General features: G+C 38.1%; 1 long non-coding RNA gene across 2 annotated transcripts in view; it reads left to right on the forward strand.

Moving 5' to 3' along the window:
- Nucleotides 1-25,014, forward strand: part of LOC129658598 (uncharacterized) — a 47,531-nt gene that overhangs the window by 6,657 nt on the left and 15,860 nt on the right. Inside the window, exon 3 of one of the 2 annotated variants that reach the window (XR_008717435.1) lies at nucleotides 702-963. The exons of the other annotated variant lie outside the window; for it this stretch is intronic. This is a non-coding gene — a long non-coding RNA (uncharacterized LOC129658598). Of the gene's footprint in view, nucleotides 1-701; nucleotides 964-25,014 lie in introns of those variants that run through there. 2 annotated transcript variants of the gene reach the window in all.

The raw sequence follows: 25,014 nt of genomic DNA on the forward strand, positions 1-25,014 counted from the left end.
CAGGCAGATATCTGGTAACTACCAAGAATCAAAGCAAATTTAACCACCAGTAAATGCTAGAGTGATAACTCAAAGGTAAGAAACCCAGGTGGAAAAATTGCGTGTGCAAAGATGCATGCATGTGCAGCTAGGCCTTTTACCATTGGCGAATGCACAAGCATAGTCTATGTGAACTACAACATCCTCAGCGGGTTTGTTGATTGAGGTTTTGGTGTGTGGGCAGATGTGGTGGAACATGAACCAGGAAAGGATAATTTGGGACAAGATTAGGAAAAGCCTTGCTATACATTTGGGAGATTAGTTTGCAGGTAAAAAGAAGCCACTGAAGCTTTCATTTTCCTTTCTTTTTTCTTTTTTTTTTCTTTTAAATTGTGGTAAAATTGTTGTTCAGTTGCTCAGTCATGCCTGACTCTTTGTGACCCCATAGACTGCAGCATGCCAGGCTTCCCTGTCCTTCACCAACTCCTGGACCTTGTTCAAACTCATGTCCATCGAGTCAGTGATGCCATCCAACCATCTCATCCTCTGTCGTCCCCTTCTCCTCCTGCCTTCAATCTTCCTCAGCATCAGGGTCTTTTCCAATGAGTCAGCTCTTTGCATCAAGTGGCCAAAATATTGGAGCTTCAACTTAAGCCTCAGTTCTTCAAATGAATCTTCAGGACTGATTTCCTTTAGGATTGACTGGTTTGATCTCCTTGCAGTCTAAGGAATTCTCAAGAGTCTTCTCCAACACCACCGTTCAAAGGCGTCAGTTCTTCAGTGTTCAGCCTTCTTTATGGTCCAACTCTCACATCCATACATGACTACTGGGAAAATCATAGCTTTGACTAGATGGACCTTTGTTGGCGAAGTAATGTCTCTGCTTTTTAATATACTGTCTATGTTTGTCATAGCTTTTCTTCCAAGGAGCAAGCGTCTTTTAATTTCATGGCTGCAGTCACCATCTGCAGTGATTTTGGAATGCAAGCAAATAAAATTGTGGTAAAATACAGAGAAAATAAAGTGCACTATCTTAATGATTTTTAAGTGTTCATGGTTTTAAATACATTAATAGTATGCAATCGTTACCACTACCCATCTACACAGCTCTTTTCATCTTATAAATCTGAAACTCTATTTATTAAGCAATAACCTCCTGCCCCCTTTCATACCCCTTCAGCAACATCTGGCAACCACCATTCTTTGGCACTTTCTGTCTCCATGATTTGACCTACTCTAAGTATCTCATGTAAGTGGAATCTTTTAATACTTCTCCTTTTGTGACTGGCTTATTTCACTTAGCATAATGTCCTCAGGTTTGTCTATGTTGCAGAATCTCATTTTTTAAGGCTAAGTAATATTATATTATAGATACATACCACCATTTGTTTATCCATTCATCCTTCAATGGGCACTTGAATCGCTTCTATGTTTTCACTGTTGTGAATAATGCCGCTATGACACACCTTTATGAAAATATTTCTTAGAGCCTCTGCTTTCAATTCTTTGGATATATACACAGAAGTGAAATTGCTGCATCATATGCTAATTCATAATTTTTTGAGGGACCACAGTACTGTTGTCCATAGTAGATGGACTATTTTACATTCCCACCAACAGGGCACAAAGGTTCTAATTTCTCTACTTCCTTGTTATTGTTATTTCTGTTTGTTTGTTTTTTGACAATAGCCATCCTAATGGCTGTGAGGGGATATCTCATTATAGTTTTAATTTCCATTTCCCTAATGATTAGTGAAGTTGGACATCTTTTTACTGATATTTACTTATCAACCATTTCTATATCTTCTTTGAAGAAGAGTGTATTCAAGCCCTTTGCTCAAGTTTGAATTGGCTTGTTTGTTTTTTTTGTTGCTGAGTTTAGGAGTTCTCTAAATATTCTGAACGTTAATCCTTTATCAGATATGTGATTTGCAAACATCTCCCATCACAGAATGTCACACTTTTACTCTGTTGATATTATCTTATGATACACAAAATTTAACAATTTTCATGAAATCTGATTTATTGCCTATGCTTTTGGTGTCTTGTTTAAAAAAAAACCACTGCTAAATCCAGTGTCATAAATGATTTACTCTGTGTTCTCTTCTAAGAGTTTTATAATGGTAGGTTTTACATTTAGGTTTTTTAAAAAAATCTACTTTTAAGTTAATTTTTGTATATGGTGTTCAGTAAGTAGGTCCAACTCCATTCTTTCACACATGGGTATATTTTCCCAGCACTTTTTGTTTAAAAACTATCCTTTCACCACTGAAAGGTCTTGGCACCCTTGTCAAAAACCATTTGGCTATATATGTAAGGCCTTATTCCTGGGCTGTGTGTTCTATTCAATTGGTCTATACATCTGGCTGTAAGCCAATACTACACTGTTTTGAGTACTGCAGCTTTGTAGAAAGTTTGACAAGAATAGTGAGATCTTCAGGTTTATTCTTTTCCAAGATTGTCTTGGCTTTTTGTTGGGAGGTGGTCGCTTGAAATTCCATGTGCATTTTGGAATGGGTTTTGGTATTTTTGCAAAAACATCACTGGGGTTTTGATAGAGTTTGCATTGAATCTACAGATTATTTTGGGTAGTGTTAACAACTTAACAATACTAAAGTCTTCCAACGTGTTGTGTTTCAAATTATGTATGCCTTTTAAAATTTCTTTCAGCAATGTTTTGTAGTTTTCTTTATACAAGTATTCATGTTCTTGGTTAAATATACTTAATTCTTAAGTATATTATTCTTTTGATGAAATTGTCAGTTGTTTTTCTAATTTCTTTTCAGATTGTTCAGTTTTCCTGTATATAAATGCAAAGTGTTGACTTTGTATCCTGCTATTTTGCTGAATTCATTTATTGGTTCTAACAGTTGTGTGTGTGTATAATCTTTACTGTTTTCTATATACAATATTATGTCATCTGCAAACAGGTTTACTTCTGAGTGGTGAAAGTAGGCATCCTGTCTTGTTCTTGATCTTAGAGGAAAAGCATTCAGTATTTGACCATTGAGTATGATGTTCATTGTGGGGTTTTCATATATGACTTTTATTATGTTGAGGTAGTTTCCTTCTATTCCTAGTTTGCTGAGTGTTTTTTAATCACAAAGGCCGTTAAATTTTGCTAAATGCCTTTTCTGCATCAATTAAGATGACCATGTGTTTTTTTCCCTTTGTTTTGTTAATGTGATATAGTGTATTGATAACGTTTTTTTGAATGGTTAAATACTTTTGCATTCCAGAAATAAATCCCATTTGTTCATGGTATATAAGCCATACTGCTAAATTTGGTATGTGAGTAGTTTGTTGTGGATTTTTTGCATCAGTGGTTATCAGTGAAATTATTCTGTGCTTTTCTTTCCTGTAGTGTCTCTGTCTAGCTTTGATACCAGGGTAATGCCAGTCTCATGGAATAAGTTATGAAGAGCTCCCTCCTCTTCAATTTTTTTGCAGAAGTTTGAGAAATTTTGTTGTTAGTTCTGCTTTAAATGTCTTATAGCATTTAACAGTGAAGTTATCAGGCCCAGAGCTTTTCTTTGTCAGAAGATTTTTGATTACTGATTCAATCTCCTTACTAGTCATAGGTCTATTCAGATTTGTTTCTTATGACTTTCTCTTGGTAGGTTTGTGTTTCTCAGATTTTTTTCACTTCACCTAAGTTAGCCAATATGTTAGTGTATAATTGTTCATAATACTCTGTTATAATCCTTTTTATTTCTGAAAAATTAGTAACCATGCCCCCATTTGAGTTTTCTTTAATTTTAGTAATTTGAGTAGACGCTCTCTTTTTAAATTAGCCTATCTAGCTAAAGGTTTGTAAATTTTGTTTTTCTTTTCAAGGAAACAGCTTTTGTTTTTTACTGATTTTCTCTATTGCTTTTCTATTCTATTTCATTTAATTCTGCTCTAATTTTTATTATTTCCACTAGAAGAAGAATCTAGCCTTGAGTTTAGTTTGGTTTTCTTTGTCTAGGTCCTCAGTTATAAAGTTTGGTTGTTGGTTTGAGATCTTATTTTTTATAGTAAGCATTTATAGCTATAAATTTCTTTCTAAGTTATGATATGCTGTGTTTTTGTTTTAATTTGTCTTTAAGTATTTCTAATTTTCCTTGTGATTTCTTGTTTGATTAATTAAGAGTCTGTTGTTTCCTTTTCACAAATTAGTTAATTTTCCAGTTTTACCTCTGTTGTTAATTCCTAACTTTATTATGTTGCGGCCAAAGAAGATCCTTTATATGCTATTTCAGTTTCCAAATCTACTGAGTTTTAAATGATGGCCTAACAGATGATCTATCCTGGACAATCTCCCATGTACATTTGAGAAGAATGTGTATGCTATTGTTGCTAGGCAGACTTCTGTATAAATGTTAGATCTAATTGGTTTACTATATTAATTTCTCTGTTTCCTTACTTACCTTCTTTCTGGTTGTTCCATTATTTATATGGTTCTTAGTTGGCAACTCTATTTCTTTTAGTATTTTTAAAACGTAGCTGTTATGACTACTTGTTTGCATTGTTCCTAACAAGAAATCAGCTGTCATCTATTTTTGTTCCTTGTGTATGCAATCTATCATTATTTCCTCTGCCTGCCTTAAAGATTTTTCTCTTTTTTTCACTGCTTTTGAGCAAATTAATTATGATATGCCTTGGTATAGTTTTCTTCATTTTTCTTAAGCTTAAGATTTGTTAAATTTCTCGGAACTATGGGTTTATAGTTTTCATCATTTTTGAGAAACTTCAGCCAAATGTTCTTTTTCCTTCACATTTCCTTCTTCTACCAGGATTTCAGTTACATGCTTGAAGTTTTTCTATTTCCACTACCTATTAAAGTCCTGTAAACTTTTTAAATTCTTGTTTTCTCTGTATTTGATTTGAATAGTTTTTATTACTATGTTTTCAATTTTACTAGTCATTTTATTCTGCAATGTCTAGTTGTCAATAATCCCCACATGTACTTTTATCTCATTGCTATTTTCATCTATAGAAGTCTACTTCTCAACTTATCTTTTGAACTTGTGAATTAGAGTTATTTCAATATCTTTTTTTGTGTGTGCTAATTTTCACATTTCTGCCAATTCTGGGTTGGTTTTAGTTGATTGACTTATCACCTCATTAAGTACTGGATTTTCCTGTTTCTTTGCATGTTTGGTTATTTTTATTAGATTCCAGATATTATGAATTTTGTCTTGTTGGATGTAGGTCATCTTTGTATTTCTAGAAATATATATTCTTGGGCTTTTGGGAGGGTGGAAAGCAATTTACTGGAAAACATCTTCTTTGGGGTCTCACTTTTAAGATTTATTAGGCAGGATCAGAGGAGCCCTTCATTCAGGGCTAGTTTTTTCCATTAGTGATGCAAGATCTTTCAGGCACTCTATCCAATGCCCCATGAATAATGAAATTAGCTAGTTGGTCTAGACTAGACTAGGCATTTTTCCTGGTCAGGTTATTGTTACCTCTGTTCTTTCCAAGTGTTCTTTCTCTGGCCTTGGGTATTTTCCTTACACGTGTAAGTTGATCAGCACTCAAATGAATACTTGTGTGTTGGGGGGGTACCCTTTACTTATCTCCAAAATCCTCTTTCCACGATTCCCTCTTCTCTTAGTACTCTGCCCTGATTATTCTATCCACTTTTTCTCCCTGGTAAGGGATTCCACTATGCTATACACAGATTCCCTTGCTTGTGCCATGATCTGGGGACTCTCAAAAGCAGCCAGTTGGATCAAAGAAGAACTCACTTCATTTGTTTTCATAATTTTAGGAATTCTTTTCTTCATTGCCTGATGTCAAGAGTGTTGAAATCTGTCATTTCATGTATTTCAGATTTTCTATATTTTGTCCTTTTTTAAAAAGCTATTTCAGTTGGGAGAGTCACTCTGGTTCCTGTTATTCCATCTTGGCTGGAAACAGAAATCACTTCAATCTCTTTTAACCTCTTTTTCATATATTCCTCACTTTTTATGACACCATTTTATATTCTTCCTGCGCTTTTCAAATTGATCTTCCAGTTTAAAATCCTTTTTTAAAAAAGCTATGGTTATTTGTCTATTTAATCTCTTCAATGAATTTTGAGTTCAATAGCTATATATTTCATTTTTAGGTATCCTTTATTTTTTATGGTTTCTATTGATTCTATTACTATCTTTTTTGTTAACTCATTTTAAACAGACCTATTTTATTAATATTATAAAGATTTTTGTAAAGGTTTTTCTATCATTTCTAGATTGTTGAGCACCAATACTTGCCTTAATTGTATCTGCAAATTATCTCTTGTGGTTATTTATGGCTTCATGTGCTTTAATTTTTTATTTTGACTATTAGTTTGTATTTTTTATTTTTCCTAATTTTGTCCTTTGTGAATTGGAAGAGTTGGGCCCTGAGTTATAGATGTGTCCCTATAGGACAATTTTCTATTTCTTCTGCAGAATCCCCAGGTATTCCTTGGTTTGGGGATAGGATTTTGTTTTAGTGACCTGGTTAGTGTTCACTGAATCATGTATGTGGTATAAATTCTGACCCTACATCTGCCCATATTTGACTTCTCACAGTGTAGTTTTTCCTCCTTCATACAATTGATTTCTCCCCTGGAGTCTACATATTTCAATCTGTTCTTATCTTAAAATAATAAGATTTACTTGAATATTCTGCCCTTTTATCGTCTTTCATCCTTAAAGTCCCTTAAAATTATAGTTTATACTCACACCTACCCATTTTTCAACAGTTAGCACTGTATTAAAATAGCTTATTAAAGAAATTCTCAGTGGCCCCATAATATGGCCTGGTATAGTCTTTGTCTTCTTTTATTTCCATGACATTTGGTGGTGCTGACCATCTTCCTTCTCCTCATGCTCTCCTTGCCCCTGCTAAGCACACATTCTTGTAGTATAACAAGGGGAAATGCCATTTAAACAAAAACTCTGCCCTTAACCTTTTAGTGAGTGAAACATAATATATATCTGTAAGGAACTAAATGTTGGTACTACTCCATCCAGTTATGGATATTGGTTGGAAAAAGGAAAAGAAAGGAGATTTCAAGGCTTTTGCCAGTTCTTCCATATTGCTAAAGGGTAATTCAGTAGATGACACTTTGTTTAGCAGAGTATATTTATGAGTCTTTAGATATGTAAATACAGGCCCACAGCCAAGGAAGAGATGAGGAGCAAAATTGGTCTGATTAATAAAGCAAAAAGTACTATATTTTAGCAGGGAAGAAAGAAGGAAGGGAAATCCAAGAAACAAAGAGATATACAGAGGCTAACAGGAACTTGAAGGAAGTAAGAGGCAAGCCAAAATAAAATCCAGGCTGGACACCATGCAAAGAGTGGCTGGGGAGAATCTTCCTGTCAACCACTAGCTTGCCTTGGGGCCTGGGAGCATGGTGAGGTTGCCACAGATACAGTTTCTGGGAGCTGAAGGTAATCAATATCAGATCAGATCAGATCAGATCAGTCGCTCAGTCGTGTCCGACTCTTTGCGACCCCATGAATCCCAGCATGCCAGGCCTCCCTGTCCATCACCAACTCCCAGAGTTCACTCAGACTCACATCCATTGAGTCAGAGATGCCATCCAGCCATCTCATCCTCTGTCGTCCTCTTCTTCTCCTGCCCCCTATTCCTCCCAGCATCAGAGTCTTTTCCAATGAGGCAACTCTTTGCATGAGGTGGCCAAAGTACTGGAGTTTCAGCTTTAGCATCATTCCTTCCAAAGAAATCCCAGGGCTGATCTCCTTCAGAATGGACTGGTTGGATCTCCTTGCAGTCCAAGGTACTCTCAAGAGTCTTCTCCAACACCACAGTTCAAAAGCATCAATTCTTCGGCGCTCAGCCTTCTTCACAGTCCAACTCTCACATCCATACATGACCACAGGAAAAACCATAGCCTTGACTAGACGAACCTTTGTTGGCAAAGTAATGTCTCTGCTTTTGAATATGCTGTCTAGGTTGGTCATAACTTTCCTTCCAAGGAGCAAGCGTCTTTTAATTTCATGGCTTCAGTCACCATCTGTAGTGATTTTGGAGCCCAGAAAAATAAAGTCTGACACTGTTTCCACTGTTTCCCCATCTATTTCCCATGAAGTGGTGGGACCGGATGTCATGATCTTCGTTTTCTGAATGTTGAGCTTTAAGCCAACTTTTTCACTCTCCTCTTTCACTTTCATCAAAAGGCTCTTTAGTTCCTCTTCACTTTCTGCCATAAGGGTGGTATCATCTGCATATCTGAGGTTATTGATATTTCTCCTGGCAATCTTGATTCCAGCTTGTGTTTCTTCCAGCCCAGCGTTTCTCATGATGTACTCTGCATATAAGTTAAATAAGCAGGGTGACAATATACAGCCTTGACATACTCCTTTTCCTATTTGGAACCAGTCTGTTGTTCCATGTCCAGTTCTAACTGTTGCTTCCTGACCTGCATACACATTTCTCAAGAGGCAGGTCAGGTGGTCTGGTATTCCCATCTCTTTCAGAATTTTCCACAGTTTATTGTGATCTACACAGTCAAAGGCTTTGGCATAGTCAATAAAGCAGAAATAGATGTTTTTCTGGAACTCTCTTGCTTTTTCCATGATCCAGCGGATGTTGGCAATTTGATCTCTGGTTCCTCTGCCTTTTCTAAAACCAGCTTGAACATCAGGAAGTTCACGGTTCACATATTGCTGAAGCCTGGCTTGGAGAATTTTGAGCATTACTTTACTTACGTGTGAGATGAGTGCAATTGTTCAGTAGTTTGAGCATTCTTTGGCATTGCCTTTCTTTGGGATTGGAATGAAAACTGACCTTTTCCAGTCCTGTGGCCACTGCTGAGTTTTCCAAATTTGCTGGCATATTGAGTGCAGCACTTTCACAGCATCATCTTTCAGGATTTGGAATAGCTCAAGTGGCAAAATCACTTAACTGGAAATCCATCAGAAATCAGCTGACTCGTTTTTGCAAGACTCATACTCCATATCACTTTAGTCAAATTCCTTAACCAAAGCAACACAAAAGAAATTGTGCTTATTATTGTGCTTATTCTAGAAATAAGCACAATGTTCCCTCAAACCTTGACAGTACGATGCTATAGATCTTTCTGCAGTAAGAAGAATGTTGTCTACCTGCATTTTTCAACATGGCAGCTTTTAACTACATGTAGAAATTGAGCGCTTGAAATATAGCTGCTAATGGAACTGAGAAACTGAATTTTTAATTTTCCATAATTTTAATTAAATTTAAATAACAGGTGGCTAATGGCTATGGCAAACTTTTTCTGTGGGCCACATATGATCCTTTTTGTACATTCTTTTTTTTTTTTTTTGGTTTGTTTTATTTTGTTTTGACTTTTTTAAATTAATTAATTAATTTATTTTTTTGAGACTAATTACTTTACAATATTGTATTGGTTTTGCCATACATTGACATGAATCTACCACGGGTGTACATGTGTTCCCCATCCTGAACCCCCCTCCCACCTCCCTCCCCATCCCATCCCTCTGGGTCATCCCAGTGCACCAGCCCTAAGCACCCTGTATCATGCATCAAACCTGGACTGGCAATCTGTTTCATGTTTCAATGCCATTTTCCTAAACTATCCCAGCCTCGCCCTCTCCCACAGAGTCCAAAAGGCTGTTCTATACATCTGTGTCTCTTTTGCTGTCTCGCGTACAGGGTTATTGTTACCATTATTCTAAATTCCATATATATGCGTTAGTATACTGTATTGGTGTTTTTCTTTCTGGCTTACTTCACTCTGTATAATAGACTCCAGTTTCATCCACCTCATTAGAACTGATACAAATGTATTCTTTTTAATGGCCGAGTAATACTCCATTGTGTATATGTATCACAACTTTCTTATCCATTCATCTGCTGATAGACATCTAGGTTGCTTCCATGTCCTGGTTATTATTTCTTTTATTTTTTATATTATTATATAATATTTTTTACATTATTTCTTTTATTTTCACAACCCTTTAAAAATCTAAAGCACTCTTAGCTGGATGGGTGTACAAAAGCAGATCACAGGACAGATTTGGCTTGTGGTCCATAGTTTGCCCACCTCTGACTTAATTTCTCAGTGCTTTTGAAAATCTTTGCTTTTAATATTATTAAAACTGATCATTGCTACGATTCCAGTTTTAGATGTGTTAGTGGTCTTCTTATTCTTCTAATAGAATTTTTTGCAAACTGCTTTCCATGGTACACTCATCCATTTTAGGTGCTCTCCACAAAGAAACAACTGTTTGAATAAGTTGGGAAATACTTAATACTGAAACACTATTTTAAGTGTTTATAATGCATCTTGTTATGTTAAGGATCTGATGAGTTGATGCAGAGTTTTGGTTTATGTTGATTTGGGTTTTTTATACTAAATTGATCACCACACAGACAGTATGTGGGGTATAAGTGTGTACAATATGGGATGTGTGTTTGTATTGCATGCAGCCTGCACAGCTGCATGATGCTTACATGTGTGTAGTGTATGTGTCTGGAAGAGTGCATTGCAACCCTCCCCAGTATTCTTGCTTGAGGAATTCCATGGAGAGAGGAGGCTGGGGGTCTATAGTCCATGGGGTTGCAAAGATCTGGACACAACTGATGGATTAAGCACAGCACAGCACAGTGTATAGGTGTAGGCATGTACATGTGAAGGTGGAGCAGGTTTGTAGCCTGTGACACGTATTAATATTCTGTGAAAGGAGTGTTCTGCGGAACCCACTCTGAGAAACACTTGCCAAACAAGACTGATGGTTAAAATCTTCCTCTCAGAGCTCAGAGCAGAGGCTCAGGTAGTAATAAAGTGATATTCAGGAGGAGTGGGAGGATTTATTCCTGTTGAACTAGTTTAGAGAAGCTGTCATTAAGACTTTTCAAGAAGGGCTGGTGAGGTCAGCTTACTCTGGGAAGTTCACAGATTTAAACAAGGGGCTAAACAGGCTGACACCTGGAAAGATGCCCTATGGGCTCCTCAGACAGCCAAAGTCAGCTTTGGTCCATGTACCATGCAGAGCAGAGCAAGCTGTGGGATGCAAAGCAGACAGCTTGTAGAGGTGGCTCTAAAGGGACTTCAGGGTCCCTTGGAAGAGCAATTAAAAATCATAATACCTCTGTGAGGAAAAGAAAGCTCTTGGCCCACTTTAGTTGAGGAAATGGAGAATTACAGGAGACCAAACTAGCAAGCTAGTTACAGAAATGATGATCAATTCAGGGGACTTTAAGGAACACTTTTAGCTTCTCTAAGAAAATAAGATTCCTAGATCCTGACGTTTATTTTTAATGTTCCAAGATACTGAGGAGACAGAACACAAGTAGAGTTGATTCATTGGAAATGCCCAAGTTTGAGCGTGGCCAGGAGAGGCACAAAGCATCCTCCTTCCTTTAGGATATCTGGAAGTTGAGCTGCCGCTTTCTGAGGATGTGACTTCATAGATTTACCTCCTGCTAAAGCCATTTTCATGGCTGTGTCTTGCCTAGGCAGACTGGTATGTTAGTTCTTTTCTGCAGATGTTTATAGCAACATTCTGTCTCTACAATGGTCCAGTTTTGCTAGACTGATTTCTCCTTCTGATGACTTTTAATAACATTTGAAGCAAATTGGGGGTGAGTGAACAATTTTCCTTTCTTAGTCCAGCACAGATGGTGGATAGCTAAGCCCGGGCCTCCCTCTGCATTGCCTCTGCCCTCCACATCTGCTGAGGCGGCACAAGTCTCGGTGCACATGCTCTGTGCCTGAAAGAGCCTAGTAGCTGAGGACATGGGCCTCGACAGTTGGCCTGTGGTTGGGGTGGGTCCCATGGAGGGTGGGTATCTGGTCAGCTATAAGAGAAGGAGCTGAGGGTGGGACAACAGCATGCATGCTTCCTCTCACAGACAGATGATTGACCTTTCTTGGAAGTATTCAGTTTTTTTTTTTTTTATATTTGTAAGATTTTATTTTGTTTTTATTATTTTTTAAAAAATGTATTGGAGTATAGTTGCTTGACAATTTTATGTTAGTCTCTGCTGTACGGCAAAGTAATCAGCTATATGGATACATATATCCCCTCTTTTTTTGGATTTCCTTCCCATTTAGGTCATCACAGAGCACTGAGTAAAGTTCTCTGGGCTGTATAGTAGATTCTCATTAGCTATCTATTTTATATGTGCTGTGCTTAGTTGCTCAGTCGTGTCTGACTCTTTGTGATCCCATGGACTGTTGCCCACCAGGCTTCTCTGTCCATGGGGATTCTCCAGGCAAGAATACTGGAGTGGGTTGCTATGCCTTCCTCCAGGGGATCTTCCCAACCCACGGATTAAACCCAGGTCTCCCACATTGCAGGCAGATTCTTTACTGTCTGAGCCACCAGGGAAGTCTGTTTTATATGTAGTAGTGTGTATATATATGTCAATCCCAGAGCATTCAGATTTTAATAAGAATCTAATGAAGCTGCTACTTCATGGCAAATGAATGGGGAAATGATGGAAACAGTGACAGACTTTATTTTCTCAGGCTCCAAAATCACCACAGATGGTAACTGCAGCCATGAAATTAAAAGATGCTTGCTCTCTGGAAGAAAAGCTATGACCAACCTGAACAGCATATTAAAAAGCAGAGACATTACTTTGCCAACAAAGGTCCATACAGTCAAAGCTATGCTTTTTCCACTAGTCATGTACGGATGTGAGAGTTGGACCATAAAGAAAGCTGAGCACTGAAGAATTGATGTTTTTGAACTGTGGTGCTGGAGAAGACTCTTGAGAGTCCCTTGGACTGTAAGGAAATCCAACCAGTTAATCCTAAAGAAGATCAGTCCTGAATTTTCATTGGAAGAACTGATGCTGAAGCTGAAACTCCAATACTTTGGCTGCCTGATGTGAAGAACTGACTCATTGGAGAAGACCCTGATGCTGGGGAAGATTGAAGGCTGGAGGAGAAGGGGACGACAGAGGATGAGATAATTGGATGGCATGACTGAATTGATGGACAAGAGTTTGAGCAAGCTCTGGGAGATGGTGATGGACAGGGAAGCCTGGCATGCTGCAGTCCATGGGGTTGCAAAGAATCAGGCATGACTGAGTGACTGAACTGAACTGAATGAAGCTAGAAATGCCTTCAATATACAAAGGGACACATTTCTGGTGATGACACTTTCTATCTGCTTTCCTTGAGCACTCATCAAAGGCCCTCATAGATATAAGCCTCTGAGCTACTGATCCTGAAGGCCAGAGTGAAAGAGGATGGTGGAGGCCCAAGGTCAGGGCCAGGTGGTGTTTCTTAGTTGGAAACAGCAGTGACAAATGAGCAGCCTGCACATTTGTCAGAGCCCATGACTGGGTACAGCCAGCCCGGCATGAGGACTGAGTTTAAACAAAGAACACAGGATGGCTATGGGGCTGGCTGCAGCAGAATTCCCACTTCGACACCAAGACAATTTTCTTGCTGTTGCTGAGTTTTATGACCGTGATGTCACCGAATGCTGCTGACAACAGAGCTGTTATATCGCAAATGAAAGGCCTTAAAGCTAACTGAGGGACCCCATTATGCCAAGACTGGAGCTTGTCATAAAAATCGTCAGTTGCTGATGCCTCTGAGCTTCTGATTTGGGCCTGGAGAGAAGAGAACTGTGAAATTTGGGTTCCATTCAGTTGTTTTGATCTGGACCTCTTTATGAATAGAAAGAATGAAATTGGCCATATGTGACCTTGTATTTCAAGGAAATCAAATCATTCAAACAAGAGAATTTAACCTCTTGCCTAACAATTCCTCCGTTTCTCTTCAACTCCAGGGTAACAGACTGAGGCCCTGCTTGGCTACCTTTTACTAGCCTTTAGAAAATTGTAAAAGTTGCATCGTTTCTCTGGTTACACCCCCAAAATGCATTGCCGATTTCCTCTACTGAAATCATGCCCTGCCGTTAATACATTGTTGCAATGAAGGGCTGATTTCAGCACTTAAACTACACCAGCAGAGGGAACAGCATCAGGCAGTGCAAACAGCCTGGCTCCTTTCTTCCTGTCTTATTTGTTCATAGCTTCACTTGACAGGTATTCACTGAGCAATAGCTATATGCCAGGCATTAGCATTGAAAACTGGAAATATGATGGGACCCTAGGAAAAAATTGTCATTCTTGCCCTCATGGAGTTTTGCATAGCTGGTAGGAAATATGCTTTTCTTTTGTTTCCTTAACTCCAGATCAAATCAGTCCATAATATCTAGTCATTTGGTAGCAGGAAATGTTACCCTGGAAAATGGTAGGTCAATCACAGAAGCTGGCCTCAAATCAAAAAAATAAATAAATGTTCATGGAAAAAAATGCTCATATTTATTTAAACATAAAAGTTTAAATAAATAAACATACAAAGCAATCTTCTCTGAATAACGTTTATGGGAATATTCTGAATACCCAGCCACAAATGAGGTTCTTCTCTGTGTGTGTGGAGGAGAAAGAGCTCAGGGTCCAGGGAAGGATATGGATATATTTCAGTGAATATTCAATATTTAATTTTTTAGCTGGATGTTGGATACACAGGTGTTTGCTGTATATTACATATACATATTATTTGTACATGTATAATGTGTATATATATGTATACACAGTAGGTATACACACAGACATATACAATACATAGAATATTTTGAAGTATGCACAATTTCAATTTTACAATTACACTTTCATTATGAAATTTCACAATTTCAATATTACAATTAAATTTTAATTATAAAACTTCACAATTCTAATTTAATTTCACAATTGAAAACATACAAATAACCAAGAGGCACATGAAAAGATGCTCAACATCACTAATTATTAGAGAAATGCAAGTCAAAACTACAATGAGGTACCACTTCACACTAGTCAGAATGGCCTTCATCAAAAAATTTACAAACAATAAATGCCGGAGAGGGTGTGGAGAAAAGGGAACCCACCTACACTGATAATAGAAATGGAAATTGGTACAACCACTAGGAAGAACAGTATGGAGGTTCCTGAATAAACTAAAAATAGAACTACCACATGATCCAACAATCCCACTACAGGGCATATACCCTGAGAAAACTATAATTCAGGGCATGGATTTAGAGTTATACAGAGTGAAGTAAGAGAAAGACAAATATTTTATATTAACACATATATGTGGAATCTAGGAAAATGGCACAGATGAACCTATTTACAGGGCAGGAATAGAGATGAAGATGTAAAGAACCGGCATGTGGACACAGGCAGGGAAGGGTAGGGTGGGATGAAGTGGGAGATTAGGACTGACATATATACATTATCATATGTAAAATAGATAGCTAATGGGCAGCTGCTGTATAACACAGGGAGCTTAGCTTAGAGATCTGTGAAGACCTAGATGGATGCAATGGGGCTTGGTGGGAGGGAGGTCCAAGAGGGAGGGGATATATGTATACATATAGGTGATTTACTTCATTGTACAGCAAAACTAATGCATCTGACTCTTTGCGACCCCATGGACTGTAGCCTACAATGCTCCTCCATCCATGGGATTATCCAGGCAAGAGTATTGGAGTGGGTTGCCATTTCCTTCTGCAGAGGATCTTTCCAACCCAGGGATCAAACCTCGGTCTCCCGCATTGTAGGCAGATGCTTTACCATCTGAGCCACCAGTGAAGTCCTAAAACTGATGCAACATTTTAAAGCAATTATACTCCAATAAAAAATAAAAATAAATAAATGAGCTTGACCACTTAAAAAAAAAGCTATGGCTGTACAGTCATAACATAAAAGTCAACTACAGAAAATCAGGTATGGTCACTGAGAACTAGAAGAACCCACCTGTATCTGTTCTTCAGTTCAGTTCTATTCAGTTCAGTCGCTCAGTCGTGTCCGACTCTTTGCGACCTCATGAATCGCAGCACACCAGGCCTCCCTGTCCATCACCAACTCCTGGAGTTCACTCAGACTCACGTCCATCGAGTCAGTGATGCCATCCTGCCATCTCATCCTCTGTCGTCCCCTTCTCCTCCTGCCCCCAGTCCCTCCCAGCATCAGAGTCTTTTCCAATGAGGCAACTCTTCGCATGAGGTGGCCAAAGCACTGGAGCTTCAGCTTCAGCATCATTCTTTCCAAAGAAATCCCAGGGCTGATCTCCTTCAGAATGGACTGGTTGGATCTCCTTGCAGTCCAAGGGACTCTCAAGAGTCTTCTCCAACACCACAGCTCAAAAGCATCAATTCTTTGGCGCTCAGCTTTCTTCACAGTCCAACTCTCACATCCATACATGGCCACTGGAAAAACCATAGCCTTGACTAGACGGACCTTTGTTGGCAAAGTAATGTCTCTGCTTTTCAATATGCTATCTAGGTTGGTCATACTTTTCTTCCAAAGAGTAAGCGTCTTTTAATTTCATGGCTTCAGTCACCATCTGCAGTGATTTTGGAGCCCCAAGAAATAAAGTCTGACACTGTTTCCACTGTTTCCCCATCTATTTCCCATGAAGTGATGGGACCAGATGCCGTGGTCTTCATTTTCTCTATGTTGAGCTTTAAGCCAACTTTTTCACTCTCCTCTTTCACTTTCATCAAAAGGCTCTTTAGTTCCTCTTCCCTTTCTGCCTTAAGGGTGGTGTCATCTGCATATCTGAGATTATTGATATTTCTTCCGGCAATCTTGATTCCAGCTTGTACTTCTTCACTACACCCTTATTTCTAAACGTAATTCTCTGAAACATACCTGTCCATTTCTTTAATGTTTTAGTTTTTATATTAGTCTCTGCTCCTTGTCTTTCCCAGATCTGTCTCTCTATATACAACCCTTTGTTCAAAATCTCCCTGGCAAGTAAGAGAAGATTTCAAGGAAGCAGCAAGGACTGAAATCAGCCCCTCTTTGCTCACATACCCATATTTAAGAGGAGATGATGAGCAGTCTGAGAGCATCCTTATGAAGTGCCCAGTTTGAGGAGTTAACTTTTTTTTTATTATTACATTTTACAAATTGCAAAGATGGTGTAGAAGCTGAGTTACAATGGAGTACTAACACTTACCATATGAAGGTTAGAGTGATTTGGGATTTCTCCTTGGGATTTCTCAACTGGAATACTCCCATGAAATTTTCTGTTGGATTACCCTGGAGGAGGGGAGGAATTAAGTTGTTTAATTACTGTTGCCATCCCATGTTTTATGCATTTTAAACTAGCTTTAATTTTGTATTCTGTCCCAAGTCAGTTTCACCAAAGGCACAATTTTGAAAATAATAATGATAAAAGCATATCAATTTTTCCAGTAAATGGTTTATGCTCATCACAGCAGTGGAGAAATCTGACAGGGTCAGACTATGATATTTGTTCTATTTTATGACTGTGTGAATTTTGAACTTCTGAACTGTCCAAGACAGATATTGCATTCATCCAGACTTTAGACCTACCTTGACTTCTATAGATTTTTAATGTAGCTGATGTATCAATGAACAATTTACTCTAAGATGCCATGCATCCAAATTGGTGTTTCAAAGGGTGGTCTGAAATGCCAGAGTAGAGTATGCTAAGTGGCTTAGAGCTTAGAAGATGCTAGTTGGTTGATAGGGATGAAGGACAGAGGAATAGGGCATGAAAATGAAAAGCAAATGAGAATTTCACAAACTGATTTCATTTGGAGGGCTGAGCTCACAGTGGAGATAAGGTCACCCAAGTACAGACTTGGCTTAGAGGACTTTCAGAAGTGTGCACTGTCCTGACAGCCACATGTGTTAGTCAACCTGAGCAATTTCTGTCCCATGAATGCTGAGACAAAAATAGACTATGTTTTTATATGTGAAGAAATAAGAATATATGGTCTGACGTGGTTTGCTCATAGTCACAATGGGAAAGAATATTTAAAGTCCAGACTATTCCAGAAATCAAATCACTAAAATGATGCTTTGAAAAGATCAATTCTCTGATTTGAAAAGAAAGTGAATCAGGTATATACATACACCAACTCTCTTTTTAGCTTCTTTCCCCTGATAGGTCATTACAGGGCATTGAGTAGAATTCCCTATGCTATACAGTAGGTACTTAGTGAAAGTGATAGTTGCTCAGTTGTGTCTGACTCTTTGCAACCCCATGGACTGTAGCCTGCCAGGTTCCTCTGTCCATGAGATTTTCCAGGCAAAAATACCGGAGTGCATTGTCTTTTGCTGCTCCAGGTAGGTACTTACTAGTTATCTATTTAGTATGTATCTGTCAATCCCAATCTCCATTTATCCCTCCCCATCCTTACCCCTGGTAACCATAAGTTTTTATACATCTGTGACTCTATTTCCATTTTGTTGTCTTTCTTTTATTCCCCCTTTTTGTTCTTTCTTCCTTGGTCTTTGTTTCTCCTTCAGTCTCCATTTAAGCTTCTTTCTCCTTTAACTGGCTTTTCCACTATACACTCATGGGTGTATCCCCTTTCCTCTGTCCCTAATAGTCCTTTTCAGTAAAATAAGGGAGGATATGGTACATAGTCAATAAGGCTGCTTATTGATCTAGCACTAAATGTGTATGCAATATATATACAGAATGCTATACTGTGTATGGACTTAGTATTCTTTGAATGATTTCATTAAAAACGAGGTAATTCAAATGTCTTCTATCTCTAAAAATAATATCAGTAAAGATGACTATATAATACTTAATAGTTATATTCATATATCTTTTCCTTTTTAACTTAGTAAGTAAAAAATACATATAAGAAAAAAGGAAAGAAAAGGAATTTTCATCCATGATCTAGAATTAATTTAGAAATCTGAGCATTCATTTTATTTGACAAAAGTGTATTTCTCCTTGTGAGATGAGGATGGAATATGTGCCTTTGAGAAGAGTTAAGAACCACTGCTGCCCAGGAGGAAAACACATAAATGTATTCAGAGGATCTGTGTGACTGGGTAACCTTTAAGATCTCTTTTATCAACCTGGAGGTTCTATGAATCTAGGCAAAGCAACTTAGTGCAGGCACATTAGAATTAGCTAGACTTTTCCAGCAAGACTCTAAAAATAGACTAGTTATAAACAAACCTGCCTACCTGTGTCTTAAAAGACAACTAGACAGACTACCATCTTCATCTGTTTCCTCGGATTCAAGTTCATCGCAACAAACATTCACCAGTGCCTGCTTGAGGGAGGAAGTGGGTTAATCATTGTGGCTACTGGGAAATGAGGTCAGAGCCACACCACAGAAGGGCTCAAGGGTCAGGGTAGAGACAGATCAGAGGCACAGACAGTAAGGGCTATATGGTCTTGCTGAGCTGTCCACCCAGCAATTAGAGGGGCATGAGAAGCTGCACAGTGACAACCACAAGGAAGTCATCAGCATGAGTCATCTTCAAATATAGCCAACTCCATGTCATCTCCTTGCTTCAGCAGGTGGATCATTTATATTTTCCCTGGAAGCCATCAGCTGGTCTAAATGCTGGGGTTCATTTGTTTTTCTGTTGCAGGGGAGAAGGTGGTTTTCCCAGAAGGAGCTAGAATATGCCTGGTCTGGCAGAGGTCCAAACACAGGAGAAAGATGGGGAGTTTTTGAAGTTCTCTCTCTCCTACTGTGCAAATTAAAGGTCCACTCATTTTTCTAACCCTCTGACCCTGAGAGAAACACACAGCTCAGGTAGGGTCACTGTGGGTCATCTTTGTTGGCTTTCTGATCTTTTGCTGTTTAGCGGCTGGTAGCTAAAAATTAGGATGTAGCTTAAAAAAGGCGAATTTACAGCTCATCTTTTCTGCACACTATTTAATTCCTCTCACCAATAATGTTTAACCAGAAAACATTCTGACAGTTATTGAGAAAGAAGAGTGGCAACTATTGACTATTTCCATGCACAGCTTGGTTTGGAAATGAGAGATCCTGGGATGACAAATCAAAGAATATAAAAGTCTAAAAGTGTGTTAGTTGCTCAGTCATGTCCAACTCTTTCTATTTCATGGCTTGTAGCCCACCAGGCTGCTCTGTCCATGGAATTCTCCAGGCAAGAATACTGGAGTGGGTAGCCATTCCCTTTTCCTGGGGAATCTTCCCAACCCAGCAATTGAACACAAACCTCCTGCATTGTAGGCAGATTCTTTACCATCTGAGCCATGAGGGATTTCCATAAAAGTCTGAACATGTGAATATTAGAGTGTGGAGGTTTAGAGGAAGGTGTCCTTTATCTACTGGAACATAAGGGTTCCAATAGTATGACAAAATGGAATTTCTCCTGTATGTATCTGTTTTCCCTTAGAGTTGGAGCCATATTTTTTTGAAAGTTCTGTAGAATCTGGGTGTAATAAAATAATAATAACTATTACAGTGGGCTTTAAATCATAGAAGAAAACTAATAGTCTAGTTAATGACTATAATGATGAGATTAGCAATGATGCTATATTATTTTCACAGATGGCAAAATAACTCTCTGAAAGGGAAGAGGGAATCATCTTGGCCAAGTGATTACCTACCTCAGCTTACATGTTACTCTCAGGTTGCAGTCTCAACATGTGGCAAATTCACTTTCACAGTGTGACAGTTGTTTTCACTGAGGCAAGAGAGCAAAACAGATGGTTTTAACTCCAGTCCAATATAATTCTGTGTGCTGGAGCCACACTAAATAAGCCTCACCCTACTTCCACTTGGTGGTCCTTAAGATATCCATAAACAGCTGTGTTATCTGTCCTATGCTCTTTCCTCTCCAGACAAATGTCTTGAAATGCTGAAGTAGCTCAGCTTGTTCTGGAATATTCTTTCTAGTTGCATCTTGACATGAGTGTTCTTATTTGACATCACCCAAAGCAAGCCATCGGGGATTCACAATGTCTTTGGAACTTGTGTGGGCAGCAGTGTCTGGAGTAAGGGAGTAGGAAGTTGGGGCACAAGAGAGGAACACCCCACAGACTGGTGCAGAAGAGGCTGTAGGCCGTTCCCTTGTGAGTGGCTTATTTGCTTTTTCCTCTGGTCAACAGTGGGAGGAACTGCAATTCCTCTTGGCTAGCTTCGATTTATAACCAGTCTTTCTGACCTTTTGCTTCAGTGAATGAGTTTCCCAGGAAGCAGACCTCTGACTCTTGCCTCATTTTCAGATAAAGGCCCAATTTCAGACATCTGCCCAGCTCTTGGCATTGTTCTACAGAGTTGACTTTTCATTAGGGTGTATTCACATGTGTCAAGCTGATTGTAAAGCTGAGGCTCTTCATATTGTTTTGTTTTATGAAAGAAGAAACCAAACACTTCCTGTATCAGTATGTTCAGTGTGGACAGAGTTGAGAGACAGGAAATGTAGGAGATTTAGCATTAAAATGTGAAAACAATATTTTTAAATGGATTCAGATAAATATGACCTCATTTGAATATAGGTTGTAAGTTCCAGGAGCATTCTAGAATCGATTTAATCCCACCCATTGGTTTTGGAGAAGATCAGAGGTGATTGACACTAGTGAGTTGATTTTGAAGAACTACCAACATGGCTACATGCAGAAAGATCATGCTGACAAAGAGCCCTGTGTCTCCTAGGCAGTGTGAGTTGACTTAGAGAAGTAAAGGGGGGCTTGGTCTGCAAAGATGTCAACATCAATGCTTATGCTTTCATCACACATGGCAAACATGAGGGGGTTCTGGGCTCTGTCCCAGCCTTTCTGCCATTAACTTGTTTTGCTATTTTGTGCTCATAATTCCTCTGGACCTCATAACTGTTCATCGCACACCTTTATAATAAATGTATTATGCCAGAAAAAAACTGCAAAGTAACTTTTCAAATTTGAGGGTTTAGTCTCCACAGTTCTTAGGCAAACAATGCAGTGAAAGACAATGGTTACATACAAGTTTCATTTGTCTTTTCTTTATTTTTTTAATTAATCTTTATTGGAGTAGAGTTGCTTTATAATGTTGTGTTATTCTCTGCTATACAGCAAATTGAATCAAGTATACATATAGATATATCCCCTCTTCTTTGGATTTCCTTCCTATTTAGGTAACCACAGAGCACTGAGTAGAGTTTCCTTGCTATACAGTTGGTTTTCATTAGTTATCTAATTCATATAGGGTAGGGTATACATGTCAATTCCAATGTTCCAACTCATCCTGCTCCTCTCCCTTTGGTGTCCATATGTTTGTTCTCTACATCCATGTCTCTATTTCTGCTTTGCAAATAAGATCACCTATACTATTTTTTCTAGATTCCACATATATGTGTTAATATATAATATTTGTTTTTCTGACTTACTTTACTCTGTATGTCCATCTCTAGGTCCATCCACGTATACAAGTTTCTTTTCTTTTTCTTTCTTTTCTTTATTCCCACCAGAGACCCTTCTGGTTGTAGAATCAGGGGAGATAGTGTAGGAAACACATAATGGATCATCCTGGTCTTCCGATCCCTTTCTGTGCAGTCTTCAGAAGTACTGAGGCCTGCTTTCCTCTATCTGCTTCTTTTCAGAAGGAGACCCCAGGGGATCTAGATGGCCTGGTGTAGATTAGGGATCATCCTTTTCAGGCTCTACATGAGGCAGGTCTGCACACCTTGTTTAACTCATACTGGCCTCCTCTTTTCTCCTCCTACCCCTTTCCATGTGCTCTAAAATACCAACATTTGTTCTTTGCCCAGGAAAAGTTCCTTTGCATTTTAAAATGTCCAACCCATGGGATCATATCTGTCAGGAATGCTCCTTCTCACTCCTCTTCACCCACAAAAGTCCTACTCATCACTAAGCCTCGACTTAAATATCACTTCTTTAGGGAAGCTTTCCACAGCCCTCTGTGCTGATTAGGTACTCTATGGCATGCTCTTTATTTCCTCCCCAGTGCTAATTGTGAATTTAATGATGTAGTTTTGTGAGTATGTACATGTGTGTGATCTTATATTTATCTTTTTTCATTTCTTCACTTTCAGCCTATGTGTGCCCTTAAAGTGAGTTTCTTAAAGGCAGCATATTATTAAAGTCTGTTTTCCTTTTAAAAGGATTCAGTCACTCTGTGTCTTTTTGATTGGAGAAGTTTTAATCTATTTCCATCTAAAGTTTCAATTTTTCAATAGGTAGAACTTAGAATTGCCATTTTGTTAATTCCCTACTATCAAATCTCCTATTCAGTATTATCCTAGAGTGTTACTTAGAGCAATAAAGCAAAAAGGGAAAAATCAAGGACAGAAAGAAGGAAGGAAGAAAGGAAGGAAAGAAGGGGAAAAGAAAGAAAAGGTTTACAGATGGGAAAGGGAAAAATATATCTGTATCTATTTAGATAACATGATTGTATATGTAGATAATGCCAAGGAATAAGAAAATAACTTCTAGAATTAATAAGTGGGGTTGGCAAAGTTGCAGAATACAAGTTCAACATACAAAGATCAATATTTTGAAGTATATAGAAATATATTTCTGAACACTAGAAGTGTATATGGAAATCAAAATTTTTCATAACAATATATGTGAAATAGGTTCAGAAATGAAATACTTAGAGATAAATTTAACAAAACATACATGCTATCTGTAATCTGAAAACTACAAAGTGCTGATGAAAGGAATCAAGTAAGAATGAAATAGCTCTAATAGAGCTACTGACTCTAATAGCTACTAAAATAGCTGTTTATTTATAATGATATTTATGAATTGAAAGAATCAGTATAGTAAAGATATCAATTTTCCCAAAATTGATCTATAGATTTAATACAAGCCCAATCAAAATCCCAGTAGAATTTTTTGTAGATATAGGCATCAGTTTAGTTCAGTCACTCAGTCGTGTCCAAACTCTTTGCAACCCCGTGGACTGCAGCATGTCAGGCTTCCCTGTCCATCACCAACACCCAGACTCATGTCCATTTGAGTTAGTGTATGTCAAAATTAGGGTTTTGGAGAAGGCAGTGGCACCCCACTTCAGTACTTTTGCCTGGAAAATCCCATGGGCGGAGGAGCCTGGCAGGCTGCGGTCCATGGGGTCGCTAGGAGTCTTACAGGACTGAGCGACTTCACTTTCACTTTTCACTCTCATGCATTGGAGAAAGAAATGGCAACCCACTCCAGTACTTTTGCCTGGAGAATCCCAGGGACTGGGGAGCCTGGTGGGCTGCCGTCTATGGGGTCGCACAGAGTCGGGCACAACTGAAGCGACTTAGCAGCAGCAGCAGCATATCAAAATTTATATGCACAAGAAAGGAATTTAGAATAGCTGTTAAAACAGTTTTGTAAAAGAAGATAAAGTTGGAGAAATTTTATTATAAAATTTTAAGATTTACTGAAAAGCTATAGTAATCAAAGTAGTGTGATATTGATGAAGAGACAGACATGGAGATTAATGGAAGAAAATAAAGAGTGCAGAATAGACCCACATAAATATGGCTAGTTAATTTTTTGACAAAGGTGCAAAAGCAATTCATTTGGGAAATGGCAATCTTTCAATAACTGATGTTGGAACACATGTGTATTCATATGGAAAATGAATAAATAAAGAAAGAGAACTTTAAACTTCACATCTTATACAAAAGTCACCTCAAAATGGATCTAAGATACAGCTAAAATTAGGATACATCCAGAAGAAAACATAGACAAAAAAATCCTTATGACTTTGTATTAGGGAAAGCATTCTTAGACATGACACCAAAAGTACTGCCCATAGAAGGAAATGTTGATAAATTGGATATCACCGAAGTTAAATACTGTTATTCTGTTAAAAGAAATGGTTAAGAGACTGACAACACAAGGTTAGACTAGGTATATTTGCAATCACAAATCTAATAAATGATTTGTGTGCAGAATATATAAAGAAAGCTCAAAACTCAATAATAAGAAAATTAAAAACTGAATTACAATGGGCTGAAGAGCAATTATATTTGTGACTCTCATATTCACTGTACTTTAATGACCTTCTCAAACTATTTATTAATGAGTTAGATTAATCCCTGCTTTCTGTGTCCCCTCTCTGCATTGTCTTTTGGTTTTAGGTAAGCGTTACAGGAAATTCATTCAGATCTCATTTAGACACTTACCATGTTTTCATTCTTCCTTAAAGAATGATTGTGTGCATGAGTACATGCATACACATTTAAAACTATGGGTCTCTTTTTTTCTCATGGAAAGTTTTATTGAGAAATCCTTTACACATATGCAGAGGTGAAAAGAGGAAATGTTCAAATAATCTGTATTGGTTT

This window comes from Bubalus kerabau, chromosome 8 (genome assembly GCF_029407905.1).
Source record: "Bubalus kerabau isolate K-KA32 ecotype Philippines breed swamp buffalo chromosome 8, PCC_UOA_SB_1v2, whole genome shotgun sequence".
NCBI lineage: Eukaryota > Metazoa > Chordata > Mammalia > Artiodactyla > Bovidae > Bubalus > Bubalus kerabau.